This window comes from Talpa occidentalis, unplaced genomic scaffold (assembly GCF_014898055.3).
Source record: "Talpa occidentalis isolate TD23 unplaced genomic scaffold, MPIMG_talOcc4v2.1 talOcc4.16, whole genome shotgun sequence".
NCBI classification, from domain to species: Eukaryota; Metazoa; Chordata; class Mammalia; order Eulipotyphla; family Talpidae; genus Talpa; species Talpa occidentalis.
Window position 1 is genome coordinate 72497252 of NW_023601653.1, and position 20462 is coordinate 72517713.

General features: G+C 50.4%; 1 protein-coding gene across 2 annotated transcripts in view; it reads right to left on the minus strand.

The window, feature by feature from the left end:
• TSPAN9 (tetraspanin 9) overlaps positions 1 to 14032 on the minus strand; it is a 184955-nt gene extending 170923 nt beyond the window's left edge. For both annotated transcript variants that reach the window (XM_054696518.1, XM_054696519.1), the window contains exons 1-2: positions 13959 to 14032; positions 8483 to 8548 (exon numbers count right to left, since the gene is read on the minus strand). The gene's annotated coding sequence lies outside the window, so the exon portion shown is untranslated. The remainder of the gene's footprint in view (positions 1 to 8482; positions 8549 to 13958) is intronic.
• Positions 14033 to 20462: the final 6430 nt, after the last annotated feature.

A 20462-nucleotide genomic window follows, 5' to 3' on the forward strand; every position in this document is an offset into this window, starting at 1 on the left:
AGCCAGTGCTTCCAGTGTCCCGGTGAAATGGCTAGATCAGGGACATGGTTCTTTTTATATCACAAACGCAGTATTTATTCATTCAAAAAATATCCGAGTGCCCGCCAGGTGTCAGGCGATAAGAAAATAGGCAAAGCACCAGTGGAGGGGAAAATCAAGGCCTCTGGTCTTCAGAAGGAATAAAGAGGCTGAGATCAAGGCAAGCCCTTGGAAACAGTCCCCTCCCTTGCAGAGTACACCCAAGGAATGGTCAGAAGTTCCCAGTCTATAAGTCAGTTCTTGGGGCAGCAGCTCCAACCATCCCTGCTTGGAGAGTTCCTGGGGGCCTGGGGATGGGCTGCAGGGTCTCACAAACACCAGGCCCACAGCCCAGCCCCTAACCACTGGGCTTCCTTGTAGCAGCACCTACACTTCATTCCTGTCATGAGGCAGTAATTAGACATCCTTGCTTTAAAAGAAGCAGCATCACAAAATAGATATTACCTTCTTAGGTGTCTCTTTAAAGCTGCACCAGCTTCCTGCAAGTGGTCACGAGGATTTTTCAGCAAGCGCTAGAGAATGGGCGGGGGTTCTGGAGTCCTCTGCTCTGTCAAAATGACTTGCAGAAGGAAAGAGGGAGTCCCAGCCATTTGGAGGCAATGCCAGGTAAGATGGGGAAAGAAGCTGGGAGTCTTCCCTAGACCTCATCCCCACATGCCCGCTCTGAGCCTCAGCCAAGCTGGGAAACAGGCAGCCTCTGAACAGGTGCCCACACTTTAAAAGAAGACACCTATGGACCAAAGAGCCCCAATATCTAAAAGAACAAATCCCTAAGGGCAGAAGGCCAAGCAGCTAACCAGGCTAGTGGTTAGCTAGACAACATCTCCTTCAGGTCCTCCAGCTCCAGGACTCAGACTACTCCCTGCACATGGTGCTCAGGCTGACCGTGGGAACAGAGGCCCACCTTGCCTGATCTTCTCCACCCTGCAGGGTGGAGACTAAGATTCCCCCTGATCTTCCCAACCATGCCAGCCCAAATAAATTTCTTGGAGGCCTACTGTGTGCCAGGCACTCTTGTGAGCACAGGGAGGGACTGTTTGTGTCCCCCACCACGCTCCGTACACCAGCACGTGGGGCGGGCAGTGCCAAGCAGCTGCTCATCTTCTGCAGCAGCGTAAAGGTCAGCAGTGGCCTCCCTCCCCACTGCCTGGAGGTGCTTGGAGACTGACCAGCTTTTATGAGTGAGCTGGAGACCAAACGCTGCCTTTCTCGTTTTCTTCCTTCCTCCAGAGCATCAGCCAGACTCTCAGGACACAAACCTGTTTATCACGCCACCTACTAGGAAGGCCCTGCGTTCTAAAGACCCACCTTCCACCCTTCCTGGCACCCCAGAATCAGAACAGGACTCACCTCCTGAGCTTACCCCTCCCTCAGCCCACTCACAAAAAGGAGCCAAGTCCCTCCACCACAGTCCCACTACAGCCAGCTACAGTGAGGACCCAGGGAACCCAGCCACCTACAGTTCCAGGACTGGGGACAATTCTCTGGCTTCCCCTCTTGGCAGAAACAGGTCCTGCAGTCAGTGTCATCCCAAAGTCAGGACCAGAAAGTGTTCCCGGGAGAGAAGACAACATCTCCTTCAGGTCCTCCAGCTCCAGGACTCAGACTACTCCCTGCACATGGTGCTCAGGCTGACCGTGGGAACAGAGGCCCACCTTGCCTGATCTTCTCCACCCTGCAGGGTGAGGCCAAGAGCAGGCGGGAAGCACCTACCAACTCACCCAGCCTGGGCTGGGGCTGTGAGGCCTGACAGCCATTTCTAACTTCGCTGTCCATCAGCCCAGCGGGTCTCTGCAGGTGTCTGCGGGCCTCTGCAGGCTCTGAGGGCCTCTGCGGGCCACACACATTCCAGAGATGCCCCTGCCGCTGTTCTCTCAAAGCATCCTCAGAGGCCAAGCCCAAGTCCACTGAGCACCCCAAGAGAGGAACATTCTTACCCTCACAGGGACACCTGAGCTTGCAAAACATGTGGCCATGAGAGGAAAGTGACCTGGAGGATGCCCACTGCAAGGCTGGAACAGGGCAGGAGGAGAAGGGAGGAGGAAGGGCTGGAGGGGGTGGGGGTAGGAGGAAGAAAACAAAGCAGGAGGCTGAGCCAGGTGGTGTGGTCTGCACTGTTTCCTAACAGATAATCTTTCAATCACAAAACATTTCTTTTCCCAGTGATGCTGAGAGGGAGCGGGGAGAAAATAACACACCACTCATCCTCTGTTGTTATTTGACGGATTCACAAACATGCAGAAGAACATGGTTGTGCTAGGAAAGTGTGTTTCACCAAGTCCCGCCTAAGACCTCAGGGAGAGGTAAGTCTGATGATGAGCAACGCTGGGAGGACTTCTCCACTGGCAGCTCCCTGCAGCATCGTCTAAACTGGGACTGGGGACTCATTAATAACCCGGAGCTGGCTCGTCCCCTGTATCCTTCTGCCTCCCTGCCCTGTGTGACATTTCACAGGAGAGAAAAGAAGAGAAAACTATAAAAACAAACACAAGGTGGGGAGTCAAAACGTGGAGTCCATTGTGTGCTGCCTGGGAAGAAAAAGTGTAGTCACTGACTCATGCGGACCTGGATCTGCTGATTTCACATCTGACATTAGAAGAGGGTGGAGAGAAAGTCTGAAGCATAGTAGGTGAGTATTAGTTGGGCAGATGAATGAATTCCCAGCAGAGGCCTGGATCTGGGTGGCCAGCTGACTTTCTAAAAGACCTGTCACTCACAAACTCACATTCTTCAGAGATGCCTTGAAAATCAACACAGGGTACAGAGCAGTCAAGCTCTTGGCAGCTTTCAGAAGACTCCAGCTCTATCTACACTGCTAGTAGACTCAGGGCGAGAGAAGCTGTCCACTAGAAAGCTCCGATTCTAGATTATTCCCAAACTTCTGCCAGCACAAGCCTCTCTCTCTCTCTCTCTCTCTCTCTCACACACACACACACACACACACACACACACACACACACACACACACACTCCATCTTGAATAACATCTAAACTTAAGAGGAAAACTAAATGTCCTGCTCTTGCCAGTTTCCCTGGGTGACCCATCTGGGGCAAAGAGCAGGCTGGGAAGGGTAAAGGCCTGTACTGTCTTCCAAAGATCTGTGGGGTCTAGTCCCAAATGTCCTAATTCTCCTCCTTCTGTGCAGGTGGAGGGGTTATACAGTCACACCTGCCCAAGCTCCAAACGCACCTGCTGTTGATGTGACCTCACCAGTCCTTCCCTCAAGAGAAGGAGTCCCCTTCAGCCTTGAAAGTTCCAGCTGGTCTGGTGACTTGCTCTGAACAAGCAGCAGATGGACATTACACTGTGACCCCAGATCTCAAGTGGTCTTGGAGATTGTTTTCACCTAAAAGGCTAGTTTCCTTGAGAGTGAGAAACGTGGGGGAAGAGAGAGCCAGCACCAATCACCAGACAAGTGAGAGAGGTTGTCCTGGCCCATGCAGGCCCAGGCCCGGCAGAGCCACAGTCCCAATAGCTCAACTAAGGAGACCAGCTGAGCCCAGCCTTAAAGACTAGTCTATAGAATTGGTAGCAACTAAAATGACTACAACTTGCACTTGTCTTATACATTTTGGGGTAATTTGTTATACAACAACAGAAAATGACACAAAACTCATCCAGCAAGTCAATGCCACTATTCAAAAGAATGAGGCCTTTCCATCAGCACTGCTAGGAAAGATGGCAAAGAAGTAGCATCGCAGTCAGTCTAATACAACTCTATTTATGGAAACTAATAAGATAATAGGTGGACAGCTGGATGTTAGCCTCCTATAAAAATAACCTGGAAAGAATATAAACCAAAGTATTAACAATGATTATCTCTGAAGGGCAGATTACAGGAGATTTTCCTTGTCTACAATTTATGGAATGTTTGAACATTATAATGAGTTTGTATTATTTTTGCAACAACCAAAAAGGGTACTGAGAAGAAATTCACCTTGAATTCTGCTACAAGCAAATATGTCCTAAAATATCCCTTCATCCTGCCGTCCCCCTGTTCAGGGACCAACACTGGCTCCCCACCGTTGGCTGGCCCCCTAAAATCCAAATCTTTTCTGGTGATGTACAAGGTTGCCAGCTCTGCTTCTCCTTCTCTAGTTCACATCCTCCCTGCAAGGACCCAGGCCACACACCCCCAGGCTTGCCTTCAAACCCCCCCCCCAACCACTCAAGGGGTCCCTCCCCTGGCTGCTTAAATCCCACCTTTCCTCAAGGCCCAAGCTAATTCCCCCTGAGTTCCTCAGAGAAAGTTCCCCCCAACCCTGCCTTTAATTGGACGGTGTCCTGTCTGACAGCAGGCCCTCAAAAAATGACATTACTCAAAGACCTGCTTTCATTATACATTGTTTTGCTTAAAGTCAAAGTTTCCAAGAACCTATGGACAATACGTTAAGTGAGGATTATTCTCGCTGCACTGGGGGTACAGAACACCCCTCTAAGGAGACCTTCACAGACAGGTCAACCACTCACTACCATCTCAGCTGCACTGTGCAGGAGTTGGGGGTGAGGGGCATGCCCAGACAGGTACTGCCAACCCACCTCCCTCTGCTGGGTGGTGGGGATGACCCCACTGGTGCCTCCTCCCCACCCTGTCTCCCTCAACAAGCAAGTGGGAGGCAAGTGGGAGCCAATTTGCAACGGCTGCTAATTTACAGTGACTCATGCCTCGGGGATGCTCTAAGAGCCCCCCCCTTCAGGTTCCGCATGCTGCACTCAGATCCAAACCTAATTGCCTTCCTGGGGGACCCAAGAGCTCTTCCTTACTCAGGTCTCTGCAATCTGCATGTCCAGTTTTTAAACAAAGTTGTTTAGAATCTCCCAGGATTAAGACAAGTGGAAAATTGCAAGCCCAGACCTCTACCTCACTTTGTCTAAAACAAAACATGTCATTCTACATGTTCATACACAGCAAAACACACACCTCCACTCGAACCCAGTTGGTCACTGACTTCTGTGTCCTTTGAGGGCTTGTTCCAAGAGGGGGCTGGGGACCAGCTGGGGAGCCAACCCCAGGGGGGCTGCTGGAGCACATGGGACCTCAGAGCCACAGCGTCCACCCTGGGGCAGTGGCCTTACGAGAAGGCACAGGCGGGGCTGCCAGGCATTGTGTTCAAGCCTGTTATGCTCTCTATGGAGGAGGCACTTAGGTAACAGATACGTAATAGCCAGTAAAAGGGCTCAGGTGGGCCCCTCAGCTGAGTCCCAGAACAATGCAGAGAATGCCCTCCCACACAAACCCACAGGACACACCCGCCATTCACACACCAGAGCAGCACGCACAAACTCACTGACACGCAGACACACATGCGTGGCTTGTACCCAGTTCCAACCTCGCACTGAGCATCCCCCAGGTCGCTTTCCTCCCCATCCCTTAACTCTGAGCCTGCCCTCTGCCCCCAGTGGGAGGAAAGGCGCACAGATGGTGTATGATGCCAGAAACACGCGCACCCAGGGGTGGGAGGAGGGTGAGCTCAGGTTCACACACAGCCAGGGCCACTGCCCACAGGCCTCCAAAAGACCATCCAGGCACAGATGGGTGTTGTTCAGCTTTGACAATACATTCATTTTAATTTTTTCATTTCAAATTGAAAAAGGGCAATTTTTCAAAAGTGCACAAAAAGTTAGCAGTGACCCTAAGCTATTGTACTAAGGCTAAGGCCTAGAACTTACCAAGATCCTGCCCTAGAGGATGCGGGACCCTCAGCTTTCCTCCACTGACAGCCAAGCCTCCCCAGTAAGCAGGGGACCTCCATTGAGCTAGCTGCCTGACTCCCCAACCCCCTGGAGGCACGCCATCCAGGTTCTTCCCTGTTCCCATCACATGATCAGCTACGTTAACAAGAGCTGACAGTTGAGCACAGAAACAGTCACAAGACTCTCAGAAAAAAAATTCAAGTATTCAAAATACAATTAATTTCCAGTCGCTGGAGGGGAGTGGGTAGGAAGGCAGAGGGCGGAAGGGGTGTGGTAAATTCAAAAGCACAGATAATACTGAACAATGGGTAGTCAAAAAATAATCTGCGTTTGGCTCCTGCGCATGGACTGCAGCACACACCGTGACACCCCAGCCGACAGAGCTCCCCTCTGGCTCCACCCCGTTCTCAAGAGCCCCAGCCCAGTTCAGGCTGGGCTTCTGCTTGTGTTTTCGGTTCAAGAGGAGGGGAAGGGTTTGGGAGTTGGACTTTAACCGCACAGATATTTTTGACTCATTAGGCTGTGACTCTAGTGGAATTTGACATTACTAACTTGTCACCTGGTGTCCTGCATAAGGAGCCCTCACCTCCTCGACATATCAGGCAGGGGCAGGAGGCAGTTAAGATGAAAATGGCATCAGCAGGTCAGTACAAAGTCAGGCTGCAAGACTCTGCACTCTCCTGACAGCAGCCATCTCTGCAAACAACCTCCACCCCAGTCCAGCACCTATCAGAAATCAGGGCCTCCGGTTTACTCATTAACTTGATTCTGGCCGCCTCCATGGCCCTCTAAGCCAGAAGCAGAGAAGACACTTGTTAGAGGAAAAAGTATTTGGGGAGCCCTAGAACTGGAAGCCAAAACTCAGGTGTGCCCCCTCGTCCCTCCTTAGAAACCCACTTCCCCTGAGCTGAAAGGAACTTTAGTCATTGATCACCCGGCCTCTCATTTCACAGTGAGGAAACCAATCTGCAGAAAGCATATTACTTGCCACAGGTCACACTGCCAGTGAGAAGCAAAGGCAGCAGCCAGGATGAAAACCTTCTACCCGGGAACTGGTCTTCATTCCAGAGGCTCAACACCATGACAAGAAATGGCAGAGCAAAGCCCTCTCAGATCAAAGCCAGTGGAGTCGATAAACTTTCCGTCTGGAAAGTTCTTCACACAGGTCTCACCCATTCTGGCCTCAGCACAGATGCACAGGAGGAGGGCCATTCTCTGGCTAGAAATGACAGGTGATGTCAGGGGCACTGTCTCCCCAAGGCTGCACAGACCTCTCGGAACTCTCCCCACCAAGTCCTGCCTGGCAGGCCCTCCTGCACAGACCGCTTAAGATCTCGGGCTGGACATGCTCTGAGCTGCAAGGACTCTCATCCTCTTGTTCTCAAGTCCTTCCTTCTCTCTTCAGCCTGATTTTCACCAGACTGATCTCACCCAGCCAGCCCAGGTGCCTGGCTGCACTGCACAGCCTGACCATAGGCGGTGCCCCAAACCCCTGGGCAGAGAGATGAAAGCAGACACCCAGGCCCGGGGAGGAGGGAGGAGACTGAAACCAGGAGCTCCCACATTCCTGCTGCAGCAGGCCCAAGGAGCGAACTGGAGAGGATCCCGGGCCCATAAGCATGGCCTCAGGTCCACAGTGAAAAGAAACAGACTGCCGGGTTGAACCCCTGCCCCGCCTAGAGCTGAGACAGGGTCTCAAGCAAGTCTCTGACCCACTGTCCACTGCAGTCGCTGCCCAGTGACATGGGAAAAGCGATAGCCACCTCACAGCACTCGTGTGGAAATTAAATGAGCTTAAAGCTAGGATTTAACATGATTTAAATTAAACTACTTGTGGACGTAGGTGAGGAGTTCTAACTCTGGTCAGTGATAAGGATGACAACTGTGAATACTGGCAACCAAAGGCTAATGTGCAAAGCATAGCCGAGCAATAAGAGCCTTGTGGCCAATAAGAGCCTCGTGGCCACTCCTAGATCCAATCTCCCCTGGAACTCACGGAGAGGGGGACTCTTTTGGCAAGGTGAGCACCAACCCTCCCATCCCACTCCACATAGCTGCTTTCTCTCCGAAAGTAAAAGATTTATAATCCACCCAGCAGGGAGAAGACATGGGATATAAGACACATAAATTAAAATATAAAAAGGCCCGGGTCTGTAAGCAGCACCCCCTGGGAAACTGAATCAGCACTATCCTTGCAGGTTCCTGGTAGCGCCTGCTGGGCTCCACTCCCCAGAGGCCTGATGCACAAATGCTGGGAAGAGAGGAGCTCTCAGCCAGACCCAGAAGCCTGCAGGAGCAGAGAAAAGCATGAGCACCCAGGCAGAGAGCCCACTCAGAGGGCAGGCCTGGAGGAACAGGGACAGAAGATGGGGCAGGATCCCCAAGGATTCTTTTCTAGCCTTGGCTCCCAAGCCTGCGGGGAGGAGACAGGAAGCAGGAAATTACAGGCCCCTCCTGCTTCCCTAGGCTTCCTCTACTTAACTGGGGTGGCCAAGAAAGCAATTAAGAATATTGTCAGCCACCAGTCAGAAATAAAGGGGAGTGGGTAATTCTCTTCTGGTCCCCAATTTAAGACGTGTGTCAACTCAAAGTCACGAGCGACTGCAGAGAAATATCTAGAAAATAACAGCATCCCATTCAATCCTCTGTTCCCAACCCACAGTTAAAGGACAAGAGATTTTGACCTCAGACAGTTTATAACAGACTTTCAGACACCCCCACATACAACAGATCCAGACTGGCACTGACCTGCTTTCTTTAATTTCCTGCAAACACCTTGGCTGCTGACAGATAGGAGGTGATCCCAGGATATCCCTGTAGGAAAATTAAAAAAGTTAGATCATCTGTGTGCTGGGAGGCCACCCTAGGATGACTTCTGACCAGCAATGACCACACATTGAGGCAGGAGTCTCCCATCAGGAACCCAGTCATTCAACAGATAGAGAGGAAGCCAGAAACAGACTGTGCTGTTTCCACTGATCTGGGAGTGGGTATCTAAGGCAGCATGAGCAGAATCCAAGACCTGGCTCAGTGAGAAGACAGCAGCAATCTATTAGTGATGTCTGCAATGGGCAGGTATAGAATAGAAGCAACAATGCTGATGCCACTACATAGCTGCCCTCTCTGGGGCATCCAAGCATCTAACATTTGTAATTTTGGCCACTCAAAAGCAACCAGAATGTCAAGATACGTAAAAACGAGTACCTCTACTAAGTTTAGTTCACATACCCTTTGAGGCTGAGGTAATGGAACAGACCATTTTGCTGTTTTTATTTCTAACATATCCAGAGTTCCTCTTGTGGAGCAATAAAAACTTGGTGGAAAATGGCCATCGGGTGAGAGAGAAACTTGTAGCTGTAATTAACTTGGGGTGTGAAGATAAATAGGAAGGAAACATTTGATTCTCTGCGGAAACAGGACTCCCAAGAGGACCAGACCCATTCACAAATATGGCTGGGATGCAAATTTGGGATTCTAGAAGGTGCAAGACTCATTTTTTTGAGAAGATCCAGGAGTCTATGCTGACTCTGCCTCGTAGCAATGAGCAGTGAGCCAAGGAGAAGGGAGAGGCAATCGGAATGCATGCCGTGGAGGGGTATACAATCCAGCTGGATTAATCTCCTTGATACCCACTGGGAACAATTAAATGGCTCCACATCTTCAGTCACCAAGCTCAGAATCAGCTTCACCCCATCCATCCTTTCCTCACTGCCCCCATCCAAGCAACTTGCAAACCACCTCAACTCTACTTCCAAAATGTCTCAGCTCCTCCTCTCCATTCCTTGCAGTCATCCAGCAGCTCTTCCCACCATGATTCCCCCTCTTCAGAGATCTCAGACTCACCCCCTATAAAGGGCAGGAACAGTCACAGTGCAGGTTTTCTATGATCCCAGCAGACGGGGTAAGGGAGGAGTCAGAGTCCTGGAACCCTCAGCGGCTTTTGCAGGCTTTTGTTGGGATTTACCAGGTACACAGCAGGCAGGGGTGCTGGCCTCCCAGCCTCCCAGCCCCCAGCAAGTCTTCACTCTTTCTGGGCTCTCTGGCATTCTCCGCTTCTGCTTCTCGGCTTCTCTCTTGGCTTCTCCTGGCATCCCCGTGACGCCACCCTTAAAAGCCCAGTCTTAGCCCAGGTGAATCTTATCTACATATGCCCACACCCTATTCCAGGTGCCGCCCTCAGGCATGCATTCAGGACCGCAGATCCATCATCTATCCTGATGGCGGGAGGGCAGAAAAGCCTGATACTTTTTACCTTACCCTACACCTCCTTAGGCCTACCCTGTTTTTGCAAACCCTACTCAACAACCTGCAGCATCCCCAGAGGCTCCCAAGATTGCCTGCTGTCTCTTCAGCATCAGCCCAGGACCTGCCCTTGGTGGACTCTCAACTTCTCTTGAATGGATGAGTGAAGGATGAAACTCTTTGGCTGCACATTTGAAACCACTCACAATATGGCCACTGTCTCCCTGTCCAGGCTTTTCTCTTCCTGGTTCCCTCCTCACACCCCACACAATGGTCCAACAGAACTATTCACACACCCCAACACTTTCTTGATGGCTGATCCTTCCTCCCTTCTGTTGAACTGCAAGCCATCCTTCAAAGTTTGCGTCAAACACCACCTGCTGTATGAAGTGTTACTCACAAATCAGGGTGATTTATCCCCATTTGAACCCACATGACTTTCTACTCTCCTGGGTCATTCACTTACACCTTGAATTGTCGTTCTTTGGACCCTGTCTTTAACCCTTTCCTGCATTAAAAGACCCATGAAAACAAAGACTGTACCTGTCCATTTCTGCACCCTCAGAACCAGCACAGGCCCTTATACTATGGCACAGTATGAATCTGTGCAATTCGCTGAAAATCCCCCAAGGCCGTGTACAAAAGCCAGGAGTGATGAAGACAGAAAATGCCAGAGCAGTTCCAAGGAGGAAGAGGTTCTTTTGGGATGGTTGGCCAGGGAAGGCTCTGGGAAGGAGCTCAGACATGAGCCATGGTCTTGAAAAGGAGGGAGGAGAAGGTGTAAAGAGCACCCACGAAAGGGGAACAGCACTAATTAAGGGACAAAGAAAGAATGAGCAAAGCACACTTGGGACTCAGTCTGGCTAGAAGCAAAGTGCGGCATGGGTAGGGAGAGTAGAAGACTAGGTTAGAGAGGGAGGCTGGGGTAGAGAGGATGGATGATGAGTGCCAGGTAAGGCACCTAGATTAGATCCATCCCCTCTTAGTGGAGATAACAACCCCAGCGGGCCTGGGCCATAGTGGCACAAGAAAAGAAGTAGTGTCCTCTCTTGTTCTGAGCATATTCGTCTAGTCTCCTCAGCGAGGTTATAAATAACAGCGACCATTTACTGCACACCTGCTGTGTCTGAGGCCCTGAGCTATGTGCTTCACATACATTATCTCACCGCTCCTTCCATAGGCCTGAGAGCTTGGTATTGTTGTCCTTGTTTTGCAAGCAGGAAGCTAAAGGAAGTGAAGGCACCTGCCCAAGGTCTCGCCCACTCACACACTTAGCAATACCAGGCAGCAGTGACCTGGAGTTAAAGACTCAGAGATGGAGAGGGACACCCCAGGCCTGAGGCTTCCCACTTAAGCTGGCTGCTCCTTCACAATACCCCTTATTAGTTCCTCAATGACAACATTTTTAAGCACATAGTAGGAGCTTAATAAAGCACAGTAAGTAGAATGCAGGTTGCCAGGGGATGGGGGATGGAGAAATGGGGAGTTAAATGGGCAGAGTTTCAGTTTTGCACAAAGAAAAAGATCTGGAAATCTGTGGTACAGCAATGTTAACGTACTTAGTGCAACTGAGTGTAGGGTAAGGTAAAAAGTATCAGGCTTTTCTGCCCTCCCGCCATTAGGATAGATGACGAAACCCTGCGGTCCAGAATGCATGCCTGGAGTTGGGTGTAGGCATATGTAGATGGGATTCACCTGGGCTGAGAGACTGGGCTTATAAGGGCAGCGTCACAGGGACGCCAGCAGAAACGAAAGCAGAGAACCACGAGAAGAGCAGAACCAGGAGAGAGCAGAGAGAACCAGAGAAAGCCAGAGAGCCCAGAAAGAGTGAAGACTTGCTGGGGGCTGGGAGGCCTGCCAGCCCCCCAGCACCCCTGCCTGCTGTGTACCTAGTAAATCCCATTAAAAGCCTGAAAAAGCCACTGAGGGCTCCAGGACTCCTCCTTTACCCCGTCTGCTGCACTCAGAAAAACCTGCACTCTGCCCAGTCCTGCCCCTACACTGAGCTATACAGTAAAAATGGTTAAAGTGGTAAATGTTGTTCTGTGGCTTTTGCCACAACTAAAAATAAAAGCACACTTATTAATATCACCTGATACCGTTAATTATCTGAGGTCAGAAGAGACTCCAGAAACATTTTAACCCAATAACCCTCCAAAACAGAGTTGGAAAGGAGAGATAACTTGCCCAGCATTGCACAAATAGATGGTGTTAGGGTTAAGATGCTCAGGTTGAATAAGAAGTATGTGGCATGAGGGGTCAGAAGACACTGGGTTCAAGTTCTGCTTCTTCCACTTACTGAGTTCTGTGACTTCTAAAAAGTCATTTATTCTCTCCCTAACCTTGTCTTCCTAACCTATAAGGCAATTAAAATAACCCAGACAAGGTTATATATGAATCAAATGAAATTCTATACAGCTAAGGTGCAGAGAAAGCACTTACTCTTTACAAGTTTTTACTTAATTTTTACAACTACAACTTACTTTTTAAACACTAGTTCTGATTTTAATATTCAGTATCTGATCATAGATTTAGAGCTTAAAGCCTGATTAAGTGAGACACACACTAATCCCACCTCACTCCCGTCCACTTCTAGCTGTCTAGGCTCTTGCACACAGCAGGTCTACAGTGAGTGTGGAATGAACTGCCCTTCAGGTTTTATCCATCCGGTCCTCTTGCCTACCTGACCTCCACTCCTGCCCAGCTGCATCAGTCATGCCAGGACCCGGCACAGGATAGGAAGCTGGTATGAATGTCTGTCTCCCTGGCCACATGCCTTAGCTAAATATAAATGATTTGTTCAATCCATTGTTTGAAATTATCCATAATAACTCTCCTCCCCTCCCCATTACTTACAATGACAAACTGACTGCACATCTTTACAGCAGAACATACACACAAACCATTCTCTAAGGCTATTTTTAGGAAAGAAAGGGAGGCTGGCTAATATACAGGGATCAAAGAACAAGAGTCCTCAGTTTTCTCCACTAATCCAGGAAAGCTTCCTGGAGGAGGAAATACCTGAGTCACCCCAGAGAAGGGGACAGCAGCAGGTCGGAGGGCATACTCCCATACTAAGTTTGGTTCTCTGAACCAAAAGAAGATGAGGTGCTGCTGTCTCCTTATTTGGGGGGGTGGGGAGGAAAAGTCAGCTACTACCCCAATGCTGCAACCTTCCCCAGACACTGTAAGTATTTGGGAAGAAGATAAAGATCACAACATCTTTTTCAAAAGACAGGCCCTCTGAAACTGCAGTTCCCAGGCCCGCAAGCACAAACACTGCTCTCATAACACGCCAGTTTCTTGTTTGTAGATTTTTTTTTTAACCACAAGAAAGTTTTTTAAAGTCCCAAACTTGGATGCACACAGATGGACTACATCTCAGACCTCAGAGTGTGCCAAAGCTCTGTCACTCTGAGTGCCGATCTGCCAGCAGTGGCCCAGGCAGTGGTCAAGGGTGGGGAGGGGCCTGTAGGCAGTACCCCAACCCCGCCTGAGCTCGGTCCTCCCTGGGGGCCTTATATGGACAGCTCGGGACCCCTGGGCCACACAGCCCGAAACCATTGACAGCTCAGGGGCTCCCCTTTCTGCTGCATCCCACAGCCCTCTCATCTCTTTGCCCGGTATTCAGCTGTCCACTCCCCGACAGCCCCCATTCCCAAAAGGTCTTCCTCCGAGCCTCTCCCTGGAAGACCCCACACGGTTCTGGTTCTGGTTCTGGTTCTGGTGCCGGCAGTGCACTCCGCTCCCTTCCCGGGCCGCTCGCCGCCCCCCACGCGGCGCCCACTCCATCCCCTCCTCAACCACCCCCCTGCCTCCTTCCAGATCTCCCCTCCCCGGGGCGCCCGGGCCGTGCCCCCCCACTATGGAAACGGGGTACAGGGCTTATCGGGCCCGCCCACAGCCGGCCGAGCCCGTAACCTCGCGCGCTCCCGAGCTCCGGCCCCTGCCCGGCGGCCTCGCCAGCCCGGGCCCCACTCACCGCGAGCTCGCAGGAATGTGGGGTCCGCCGGCTCCCGCTCGCGCCCCGCGGCCGCCTCAGCCCAGCCAGCGGAAACGGGGGGCGGGGCCGGGGCTCGCGGCGGGGCGGGGCCCGGCCGGGAATGGCGAGGCCGCGGGGCGGGGCGGCCGCGGGGCGGGGCGAGGCCCGGGGGCCCGAGCCCCGAGCGCGCGGGAGCGGGGTGCAAGGGCCGAGGGGGGCGCCGGCGCCGGCCTGCGCCGAGGCCGGGAAGGCGCTCGAGGGGCGCAGCGGCCTCGCCCCGGCTGGATCCCAGCGCCAGAGCGGGAGGGAGCCCCAGAAGGGGCCGGCCTGCTGGGCACCGGCCTCGGGCGCTGGCGCGGCCGTTCTTGGGGACCCCCAGCCTCCCCCTCTTCGGCCGCCTGCATTCACCGTTCGCACGACGCCTGCCGGGGCCGCGCCCCTTCCCGGAGCTGGGGAGAGGGAGGCCGGGCCCGGGAGCTCGCGCGGCCGGGCTGCGCGCCCGCTCACCACCCCAGGGCCGGCCGGCAGGGGCTCGGCTTACCCTCCGGGCCCGGCTGTCTGGCCGCAGCACCCCCACCCCCACCCCTGAGAAGTCCTCGCCTGGTATTTCGGGAGGACTGTTTGAGATGTTGACGACGCGGTTGTGTATTAGATACCGGCCGAGAGCTCTGAGGGAAGAGCCGCTGCCTCTCCCCGCAGGAGCCAAGGGCCTCCGAGCTCGGCGAAGGGCACACGGGAGGGTAGAGCTGAAGCAGGAGAAACTCAAGGTAGACGGCTCTGGTCAGGTGCTGCCTGTAGGTCTTTGCTGGCCCGAATTCTTGAAGCCAGAGAGCCTGCAGTCTTCTCTGAAGAGAGGGGTGAACAGCCACCTCTCCTCATCGTTACTGTCTTGCACAAACAATCTGTGGTTCCCATATGAGCGATCTCTCTCGTGCTAAGTGTGGTTTGAAACCCTGCATGTAATCACAAGACTCCCCTTTGCCCCTCCTCATTAGACTGGCTGTTTCCTCACATCTTCTGGGCCACCTCCTCTCATATGTCCGCCATCTTGATTTTGTCCGTTGGACTTAAGACAATCATCCAACTCCCTGACTCCCCTGTCTGAGATTTCAAAACCTTGCTCTGTGCCACCCCATAAAGTCTTCCCAGACAAACCCAACTCGCCCCAGTCTCTCCAGTCACCTTAGCACATGTTGCCTGGCTGAGACCCAGAGAGAAAAAGGACTTGCTAGTGATGTCTTCTGGGTGAGTGACGGATCTTACTGCAAAAAACCATGGGAGGCTGCGTGATGTGACAACCACAGAACATTGGAGAGATCGAATCCTTGAGATTGAACGCTGGCTCTACCTCTTATGAGCTGCAACCTCTCAAGGCCTAAGTTTCCTCACCTGTGAAATAGGACTTAATAACACCAATCCCTCACAGTGGATGGGTGACCAAGATGGTGGAAGCAAAAGGATAATGTTTGATGCATGATGGAAGTTCAACAAATGTTAGCTTCCTCCTCCCTTGAAAGGAAGGCAACAAATCTGAACGATAGAATTATGACACATTAGGATGGAAGTAACCTTGGCAGAATCTCCTCAGCAATGACCTAGAAAGTGGCCACACTGTTCATCTTTATTCAACACATGTGAAGGTGGAAGACTTAGTCCATCCAGAGAGGTTTATAGCTGGAGGGGAACCCTGTGGAGAAAAGCTGTGGGGGGAAAAATCCTATAGAGAATTATTCAACATGAAAGAAGCTGAGGTGACTTGTGATCCGTGAGAGGGGCACACACGGACCATGTCCACTGAGAACAGAACTCAAGTAAATGACTTGACAAGAGGCTCTTAGGAAAGATGCTCCCGAGGTACAAGGTTATGGTTTGCTGTACCAGGTGCCGAGGAATTGGTAAGTTTCTGTCCAGGAGATCCTGAAAATGCTAAGGAAAAACCACTCTATAGATCAAGGCACTATACCCAGGACACATCCCACTTACTAGCCTTGTCCTGACATAGCTATTAATAGATGCCCTTTCATCATCAAAATATCTTGGTTTGGACAATAAATTATAATGTCACTTTAACTATGAAAAAAGCAGTACTCCAAAGCGCTCCCTCCAGCCCTGGTTGTCAGCAAGCCTGCTGGAATTCCTGACTCCTCAGATACTTCAAAAGATAGTATGTCAGTTTAGCCCCTTGAAATCACCAAATCAAATCAAAAATGAAAATAAGCAGAAATTGAGTTTCCAGCCAGCCACCCCAAAGTGGAGGGAAGAGACAGTGCTTGCTGAATTGTGACACCTAGTGGGGAGAGTTTGCATGACTGGAGGCTGAGTTTCAGGACATTTCCCGTTTGGCCTTAGGTTTCTTCAGGTCAGCTTGTAAAGCAGAGAACAGCTCTGGCTTCCAAGTGCTGCTGTGCCAAGCACTGCTCTAAGACCTTTACATGTTTAATTTGTTTGATCTTTCCAACAACCCCATGATGGGGGACAACTATCAGTCTGCCATTTTACAAATGAGGAAATGGAGGCTCAGAAGTGTTAGGTCATGCAGCTGGTACTTGACTGAGGCAGAATATAACCACAAGGCCTGAGGACTTAGCTGCTAACTCCATGCAGCTCCTATCAGCTACATGCGCAGAGTTAAATCAGAGGAGTCGTCTATCTAAAATGACTTCTCAGGGCCTCCCTGGTGGCACAAGGGGTTAAGATGCAACCTATGAAGCTATCCGCAGCCACCGCAGCATGAGTTCGATTCCCAGCCAGGGAGCTACCCACATGGCGCAGCAGACCTCTCCTGACTCGCCCGCTGCTCCCCTCAGCAGTATATTTCAGTCAGTCTGCCTGTTCTGTCTCCGATGAATCCTCTCACTCTCCCACACCTCTGGCCCTTACCCCAGTTCTTGTATGCATAAATAAATAAATCTTTTAAAAAATAAAAGAAAATGACTTCTCCCTACCCTCTAACATGGAGATGATAGGAAGGGAGAATGAGAAACAGTGTCCCAGGAGGTGTACTACTGGCAGAGAGTGGGTGGTAGTTTTTGCATCTACCAGGGGGGATTAAAATTAGCAGACTATGTGAAGACTTAGAAACCATCTCTTACCTGCACAGTGGAGCTCCTAGTTGAAAGAACTTTCCAGCTTGAAGAGTGAAACCTTTTCTTCCCTACCTGCCCCTTCAATATTTCCTTATGCTACCAGGCACCCCAAGAGAACCCATACCCAGACCTTCCGGCATTCAAAAAGTAATCAAAGACTGTTCTGCTTTCTCCCCAGCTCCCTCTTCTAAAGAATGCAAGTCTTCCTTCCCAAGGGCTCCTCCTTCCTGAAACTTCTTTCTTTTCCAAAACTCAAAGTGAGGTAGAGGCAACCGAATTAAGAGAATGATTGAGGGGTTAAACAAGTCTGTAACACGGTTATCATTCACAATTTGGGACATACTTATTCTTTTAAAGAAAAGGGTGTTGGGGCCTCCCTGGTGGCGCAAGGGGTTAAGCACTGCACCATGAAGAAATCCGCAGTCTCTGCGGCACGAGTTCGATCCCCGGCCTGCCAGGGAGCAGCCCACATGGCAAAGCAGATCTCTCCTGACCGCCTGCTGCTCCCCTCAGCAGTGTATTTCAGTCAGTCTGCCTGTTCTGTTCCCCACTCTGTCTCTGGTGAATCCCCCCACATCTCTGGACTGTGCCCCAGCTCTTGTATGCATAAATAAATAAATCTTTAAAAAAATTTAAAAAAGGTGTTATCTGAGATTCATTGTTTATCTGAGTACCCTGTACTTTTAGTTGCTAAATCTGCCAATTCTGCTTTGTTAGCAGTTGCTGCTGAAACAGTTGGGAAAAATGGACTAAATCAGAGATCTGCAAACTTTTTCTTAGAGGGTCAGATACCAGGTATTTTAGATTTTGTACTCAGTGGGATCTTGGTCGCTACTCAACCCTGCCATTATAACTTGAAAGCAACCATAAACAGAGCATAAATTAATCAGAATGACTCTACTCTGATAAAACTTTACTTATAAAAACAAACATTGAGCCATAGTTTATCAACTCCTGAGCCAAACTAGGGCTTTTGAATCCTAGCTATTTGAGGTGTTTTATAGGGGTGAGAGTGGGCTGGAACCAAATTCTCAAATGTGAAAAACATAGAGACTGATCAAAGTGAGTGAGCATGATGAATATGCATTATATATATACCCATGTGACACCGGATCACATATATGTGTGTGACCCAAGGTATTTCAGCCACTGCAGAAAGCATTCACTTCTGGAATAGGAGCTGGTTTGAAGTCACCTAGGTTTTGCAAAGGCTTGGTCAGACCCTGTCTGAAAAAGTGCTGATTCTACATCTGGAATTCCTCGTGGTCAACACGTGCACTATAAAGACAGGAATGCACAGGCAACATTTGTAAAATCAGACAAAAAGTTTACAAGTCGAGACTCCCTAGTGGTGCAGGGGTTAAAGTCTCAGCACTATCAAGCTGTTGCCAGCCACTGCAACACTAGTTAGATCCTGGCCAGGGAGCTGACCACATGGCCCAGCAGACCTCTCCTGTCTCTCCTTCTGTTCCCCTCAGCAGTGTATTTCAGTAGATCTGCCTGTTCTGCTCCCCACTCTGTCTCTAGTGAATCCTCTCACACACACACACACACACACACACACATACACATGCACCCAGCACCCAGCACCTCTGGCCTACACCCCAGTTCTTATATGCATAAATAAATAACATAAATCTTTAAAAAAAAAAAAAAAGAAAGAAAGAATAGAGGTCGAAAAAAACAGGAGGCCCCTGCAGAAAGCCTTCAGGTGAGACGAAAGCTGTTGGCATATGTCTACCTGATGTGCTCAGAAATGCATGGTAACTGTCTTTGAATGTCTGTGTGTGTGTAAGCCACATATACATCTATCTGAATGTGTGTGTGCAACTGAGGAATTTGCATGGTTGGTTGGAATCAATAAATACAACAGTGATGGCTACATCAGTCACATTTGCACCAACTTTGTTAATGATATTAGCATAACGCTATATACATATCAAGGGCAATTCCATGGCTTAACATCATCCTTCAAATTCTACTCTGGAGACCAAAACCACATGTAAAAGAGGTGACTAATTAAAAGCATGAAACCCAAGCATGAATTTGCCACAGCACAGGAAATGTCAATTGTCTGGAGCAGGGAGATTTGTGTATGCAAGGCAAGGACAAAGAACTACACCCTCTATGGCAGCAGACTACTCCAGGCCATGTTAAGATTTTTTTTTTTAAAGATTTATTTATTTATGCATACAAGAGCTGGGGTACAGGCCAGAGATGCGGGGGATGAGAGGATCCACCAGAAACAGAGTGGGGAGCAGAACAGGCAGAGTGACTGAAATACACTGCTGAGGGGAGCAGCAGGCGAGACAGGAGAGGTCTGCCTCATCATGTGGGTTTCTCCCTGGCTGGCCGGGGATTGAACTCGCGCTGCAGAGGCTGTGGATTGCTTCATAAGGCGGTGCTTAACCCCTTGCGCCACCAGGGAGGCCCCGTGTTAAGATTTTGACATGTACATACGTCATCATCAAAGTGTTTTTAAATAACAGAGTGACAAGATCAGGTTTGCATTTTGAGACTCTCACTTGGCTGTAGTATAGAGAACAAACTGGAGAGGGACAGGGGCCAAAATGGACACAGGAGTCCTTAGCAGTGGTCTGGGCCCGAGATAAGGTTAGCTGGGTTGAGGTTGGTGGTAGTGGTGAAGGAGAGATATGGATAGACTTAAGAGAGATTTAGATGGTGAGCTGATAGATTGAGGAGGGAGTAGGAGCCGGCAGGGTGGGGGTCAAGGATGACCCCTCGGGTTTCTGATAAGACTAAGAGGACAGTTGGGAGAGCCATCCACTGAGATAGGAAACAGGGGAAGGGGAGAAGCTTCAAGGCAAAGCTCATGAGGGCTAATAAACATCCATCAGATTTAGATTTAGTGAGTGGAAGGTCACTGGGGATCTTGGCAAGAGTCATTTCTTTGCAGTGATAAGGCAGGAGCCGTGCTGGAAAGACAGTTGAGAAGGGAATAGAAGCTGATTGATGGAGTCGGTAAAATAATTCCTTCAAGAAAACAGGCTGTTGATGGGAAGATACATAAGGCAGACAGCGGAAGGAGGCTGTGGATGATAGAAGGGTTTTGGGGACTTAACAGGGAAAACTGATTAAAACATATGGGAAGAAGCCTATTCTGATATGGAGGAATCAGCTCCTAATGGACTAATCTCCCCACAGATATTATCATTATACTCTGGACAGCAAAAAAAAATGTTTATGGGCCTCCCTGGTGGCGCAAGGGGTTAAGCACCACACTATGAAACAATCCGCAGCCTCTGCAGCATAAGTTCGATCCCCAGCCGGCCAAGGAGGTGACCCACATGGGGCAGCAGACCTCTCCTGTCTCACCCGCTGCTCCCCTCAGCAGTATATTTCAGTCAGTCTGCCTGTTCTGCTCCCCACTCTCTCTGGTGAATCCTTTCACACACAC